Raw genomic sequence first — 6,748 nt, 5'->3', positions numbered from 1 at the left:
CAGGTTGCATAGTAACTTGGTGGCCCATAGTGAAGCATTCAGTTTCTAGTAAGGCCCAGAGCAGGCCAAGAGCTCCTTCACAAGAGTAGAGCAGTTATCTTTTGAGGATGGCAAGACTCTGCTCCAAGATGCTAAGGGCCTATGCTGCAGTTCACATGTGGGGGCTGCCAAAGGCTCCAACATCCCTCTCTGCCACTGACACATCAACCACCATGGATATATTTTTATCATTTTTCCCATGTTTCAGAGAAGCTTGCATGAAAACCTGGACCTTTTGCAGAGACTTTTTTTTTCCTCTTGGCCCAAATCAAAACTAGTACCTTTTCAAATAGCATTATAAACAGGCCAGAGAAATACAGTTAAATGACAGTTATGTTGATGACAAAATCTAATTAGGCCCACAGGGCATTGTGCATCTTCTTTGGTTATAGTATCAGACAGATGGAATAAGCTCTCATTTACCTTAAAAAGGATAGCTTATATATCCCATATCATGGGGCCCCCAAAATTTCACTAAGTTTGAGTCTCCAAATTTTAGTTGAATTATCCCAATCTCTGACATAGAAATATAGAACAGTTGTTACTTGATCAATATTTCCAATAATTGCAATGCCATGGATCAGTGTGATATCTTCTAGAATGAAAAACAATCAAAATACCTCTGAAATATAAATTCAATTATGACATGGTACTGGCAATAGTTGATACACTTATGACATAGGACAATAGAGGCTTGTTGCTGGGCTTTCAAGCTGAAATCTAAATGCTTATGGTAGTCCTTATTAATAATAAGGCACAGATCAAATCTCTACCTACACATAAGTACCAGCTGATCTCAAATTACAAATCCATTATAACATTCTAATCTCCCTATGCCTTTGCATCTCTTCTCTACATTAAATCAAGGCAGGTCTGGCATTTTTAACTGACTCTCTGTGGGCCAATTTTGGTTCAAGTGTTAGCCACTACCACACCAATTGCACCACCCAACACCCCAACTGAAGCATTACATGCAGCATCCCTGCCAAATGATCCCATATTAATAAGTAGGTCTGATCAAAGTTTATTTTTATGATTACCCCATGCATTAATTTCTATTCTCATATATATCCTGGATTTCTATCCGTATAAATGTGAAAATTCAAGGAGTTATTTTGGAGTGTGTTATACATCCTCATGTATCACCTTTGGTACCTCACTTTAATTGCCTTCTGGTACCTGTGCCTAGTTACACAACTGGAAGCAAAGGGGAGGTTGGGGTGAGTTCTAAGGAGAATCAGCTTGGTTATCCATGGCAACTGATACAGAGGAAGTCATAAAAGTCCCTCAGTCATTTCAGGGTTAATCCTTCATTCAGAACATGAGGGGTCTAGTCTTCTGGGTGTAGAAAGACTCTTCAATGACAAAGAACACTCATCTTCTCTGTTCCTTCTCAAGTTCCTCAAGCATCCAGTGAACTAAGCCAGAATCTGGATTTCATTCATGACTCTTCTTTCTCAAGTCTTCACCCAAGTTCTTTTGTTTGTAACCCCTAAATATTTCTTGAACGGTGCTCAATCTCTCAATTTTAGTTTGGGTTTCCCATAATGAGAAAAATAAGATGAAATTTTTATGAAATAATTTATAAGGAGAATGGTTGAGAGAGGCTACCTCAATTTTTCTTCTTATAGAGTAAAATATGGAGAAAAAATTATGTATTCCCAATTACAGTTTGGCTTCAGCCTGGAGCCATGGAAGCTATGGAATATGTATTGTACTGCAGTACTGGTTCTACCTTCAATCGAATGGACCAGCCTTTTTATCCCTGCTTCAATCATTCACTGGATCCTGTTGGGCCCTTGGATGATAGGCATCATCCCCAAGAGAGACAGTTTCAATTTTCTCTCTTGCAATTGTCCAGAAGAGTGGAAATGTGAGCTCTTAGTAGTCCAGGAACACTGCCAACTGTATTCTAGGTGCTCTGCCCCAGTGAAAGATATTTGACCTGGCACAGGGGTCCATGCCATTCTGAATCATCATTGGATCACTGGCACCACTTGAGTCCAATCCTTCATCATATCATATTGAAATCATCACAGTAACTCCTTTACTGCTCTTTTATATTGTGAGTATACTCTTCACTGTATTTTTCTCTACTGTAGCTTAAGTTATCATTCTAAAATTCAAATCTAATTGTATCATTTGCTACTTTAAAGTAACTTTGGAAAATAAACTGAAATATATCTATATAGATAGATATTTATATATCTATACAGACATAACTGAATCACTTTGCTATATACCTGAAATTCAGGCAACATTAACATTAAAAATCAACTTTATTTCAATATAAAAAAAGACATTCCAGTGTTTTCCCCACAGCACTTAGCTTTAAATGTACCTACCTCTCCAACTTCATTTCTTGCTATTTACCCTTTAGAACCTACGTGTCCAGCATGGACAGCATGTTTCCTGGCACAGAGTGGTCATTAAATAAATAATTGTGGAATGAATATTGGATTTAACAACCACAGCTATGTCAAATTCATGAGGCTTCTGTGTACATTTTTTCACTTTCTATTATTCATTATATATCCCCTCTCTAAGAATACTCTTATTCTAACTGATGCCTATTCACTATCCTGACTATTTTTATCCTTTGAGTCCCATTTTTGATATCTTTTCTCTCTGGAATCTTTTCTGAACCATGAGATCTTTGCTGTATGTCCCTCAAACATGCTTTCATAGTAAGCATCCTGTCCTTCTACTATCTCAATGTTTATAATGCTGTGTTATAAATTCCTGTTCCTTTTTGGAAAGTCTCGATGGACCTAAGCTGTGTGAAAGCATCACTCAGTTTTTTCTTTATTCGCTGCTGAATCCTCAGTAACCATCAATGCTCTTGATACTTTCCTTGCTCTGAAAAAAAATCAGTTCAATGAATGAAGATTGGAAGAAATGAATAGAATATATTTATCCTTAGGTTAAAGTAAGAAATGAATAGAATATATTTATCCTTAGGTTAAAGCAACTTCAGGATTGGAGCTACACAGAAAAATGTATATTTACATAATGAAATGTTACTGAAAAGGGACATGATTGACAGCGAAATATAGCAAAAATCATATAATGAAATCTTGCTAAGAATTGAGAGAATATCAAAATAAACTGTTTGTTCATATGACAAAATATTTATTTTGAACGTCTTTCTTATCTCTACTTTAAGCAAGAGTGAAAGAAATTGAAGGTTCTAAATGACATATACCTAGAATACGTCTTTGCCTCTGAAACAGATAAAGGTAGAAACAACTTCCTAGTTTCCACTTCTGCACTATGCTTTATGTTTGATTGAATTTATTCATCTTCCCTTACACTTACATTTATCCATTCAGTATTTATCATAAACCAGATATTGTGCTACTTGTACAAACTATTGTTAGCAAGTATGCAAGTACTTTGTGGAGTGTAACTTTTAATTTACTTAAAAAGTTAAAATTCCTCTATGATATTGAGATATTATTTTACTTAAATCACTGTTTTTTTTTATAAGTTATCAATATAAGATGGTGACATGAGTAATATAAAATGGTTCTGATTGCAATAAGGAAATTTGGAAACATGGTGTAATATTCCTTACACACCCCTTAGAAGTTAAATGACTCCTTGCTGTTTTAAACTCCTGACATAGGTGCATATCATAGTGTTACCTTCAACTATGACATATAAAAATGAGTAGGGTTATTAATGAATATCATTAGAATTTAATAAGATGTAATGAACTGATAAATGATAGCATATATAATAGATACATGTGTAACTATATGTATAAACATTATATATGATTACATATAATACACAATAATAATAAATATATATAAATGTGTACTTAGAGGAGTTCCCATTGTGGCTAAAATGGTTAAGAAACCAATGTTGTTTGTGTGAGGATGCAGGTTACATCCCTGGCTTCACTTAGTTAAGGATTGATATTGCCCCAATCTGCAGCATAAGTCACAGATGTGGCTCAGATCCACTGTTGCCCTGGCTGTTGCCTAGGCCTGAAGCTTCAGCTCCCATTACACCCTTGGCCTTGGCTCAGGAACAGGGATGTGTGTCTGTATACACACACACACACACACACACACACACATGTGTATATATAATTTATATATATGCGTATATATATTTTTTTCTGTATATATCAACACAGTTCCTGTCTCAATAAATGGTGAGTAGTAAAATTAAGTTACATTTCTATTATCATTGCCTGGATTTATGTCACAGCAGTTAAGAACATGGTCTGAGAGATCAGCTTAATACAGGGTACTGGTTCCTCAATATTTCTGTTTTAGAGCTTTTTCATTTTTCTATGTTTTCTCACCTATAAGATGAGGATAATAGAAGTGCCTATTTTCTTGGATTTTTAAAGAGATTACCTGCTCAGTATCAGTATATTTTATTTCTTTGATTATTTTTGTAAAAATGATATTATTAACCTGTATAAATTTATGAAATGAGGAAAACTAAGCAGTGATTTGGTAGATTTTTCCAAATGTGCAGAGAGTAATCCAGGTAAGGTTTCTTTCTATTTTTGAATTTATACCTGCCCCTCCTTGCAGACTCTTTGATTTGCAGTCTTTATTTTCTTAGAGTTATTTTTTTCATGAGATCATCACCAATGCCCTCATGATGTTTGTCTACATAGAAGCCAAGCTATGCTTCATACAACTTTTATTTATAACCTGAAATATCTTTCCTACTACACAAATTTTTAATGGCACTTTTCATCTGGGCATTTCTCAGGATATGGATTAAGGGATTTAACATGGGGATTATCATAGTGTAAGATACAGTAACTACCTTGTCAATAGGTAATTTAGCTGCAGGCCTCAAATACACAAATATGCAGGGCACAAAGAATAGGATGCAAACTGTGATATGGGAAACAAAAGTGGAGAGTGCCTTTCACCTCACCTCCAAGCTGTGTGTCCTTAAGGAGAGCAGGATGACCACATAGGAGCCAATCAAGAGGACAAAGATTAAAAGACATAGGAAACCACTGTTGAGATCAACTAAGAGTCCTAGAGTGTGGGTATCAGTGCATGCAAGTTTGATCAAAGGATTCAAATAACACATAAAGTGATCAATGATGTTTGGACCACAGAAGTGTAATCTGAAAATGAAGAGGATCTGTATCATAAAGTGAAGAAAACCCCCAACCCACACCACTCCCACTAGCAGACTACACACCTGCCAGTTCATGATGGTTGTATAGTGCAGGGGCTTGCATATGGCCATAACGTCATAGGCCATCATAGTAAGCATAATGGCATTAGCACCTCCAAATAAATGTTCACCAAAGACTTGGGTCATGCATTGATTGAATGCACTGCTTTTCTTTTCATGGAGTGAACCTGTAATAAGTTTAGGGCTATTGACACAGGAATAATAACCATCAATGAAAGAGAGATGAGCCAGAAAAAAGTACATGGGGGACTCCAGTAATGGACTGGCTGTGATGATGACCAGGGTGAGCACATTTCCCACCATAGAAACAATGTAGATGATCAAAAATACAACAAATATGATTTTCTGAGTCTTTGGATTCTGTGTTGGCCCCAGTAGAATGTACTCGGTCATGTTGTTCCTATTATTCATGTATCTCATGTTATGATTAATTACATTACCTGAAAAAAAGTCACTTTTCATTACCTCAACCTTGAATTCATTAGGTCTCCCAATGTAATAGATAATAAATGCCTAGATTCTATTGAGTTATGACTTCTCTTGAGAATATATATATAGGAAACAAGGGTCCAATCTCTTAAAGATGACTCAAATCCTTTCCTTGGAAAATATAATATTTAGTTATTGACATTAGGAACATAGTGAACACAAAGGCAGCAGATCATCTTACTATGTGAGGTACTCAGAGGCTAAGGTGAGGCAGTAAATCTCACATATAGTGTCAGCTAAGCCTGAAAAGTAAGGTAGAAAATGCATTTAAATGCTACAAATGCAAAGTTAAGGAATTTTCCCATTATGGTTAGGAAATGGGAAAACTTGCAAGGTAATTGAGATTATAAGAAAGATTTGAGATAGAGGAAATATTGGCTATAACTCCAGTTAATATCTTTGTGTGGCTTTTATGAAGTGGATGGAGGATCAGTTAGGGGAGGTAAGACAGAAGGAAAGCTAGTATGACACTATTTATATTTTTAAAAAGTGTAGCAGGGCATTAGTGATGGGAAAATAATGAAAAGGAAACAGGGGCTACTGTAATGAAATTGATAAAAATGTTTCCTAAATTTATTTGCTTTATAATAGGTTATAAATATACTTTTTAGTGATTGATTGCTCTACACGGGACATGAGAACAACCTGTGCAATTGATATTTTTTCATCCATATAACACATGAGAATCAATCTTAGTATGTAATGATAAAATAAGAATAATATTACTAATAATCATATTAAATAAAACCTATGGTAACACTTACTTGCTCTAAGGCTCTGTTATTTTTTATACTAATTTTACACATTAGATGTAGAAAAGGAGAGAAGTTAAGGATACTACACAAAATCAAGTAGCAAAATTGGCATATTTTTGGCCTAGGATTAATTCAAAGCATACTTCCTTGTTTTGCACAAAATTCTTAATCCATGTCCTATATTTTTATGTTATAATAAATAATGTTGAATTAGTAAACTCCTTTTGATAGGACTATAATAATCATTTTTATTTTCATACTACTTCATAGACAACTATATA

The 6,748-nt window shown here is 34.9% G+C and overlaps 1 pseudogene; it reads right to left on the bottom strand.

The window, feature by feature from the left end:
• Nucleotides 1-4,707: 4,707 nt before the first annotated feature.
• LOC125112344 (olfactory receptor 4C46-like) lies at nt 4,708-5,643 on the bottom strand (annotated as a pseudogene).
• Between the last annotated feature and the right edge of the window lie 1,105 nt (nt 5,644-6,748).

The sequence above is a fragment of the Phacochoerus africanus genome, chromosome 12 (assembly GCF_016906955.1).
Source record: "Phacochoerus africanus isolate WHEZ1 chromosome 12, ROS_Pafr_v1, whole genome shotgun sequence".
Taxonomy (NCBI): domain Eukaryota; kingdom Metazoa; phylum Chordata; class Mammalia; order Artiodactyla; family Suidae; genus Phacochoerus; species Phacochoerus africanus.
Note: the sequence above shows the minus strand (reverse complement) of the source record. Positions and strands in the feature narration are given on the sequence as shown.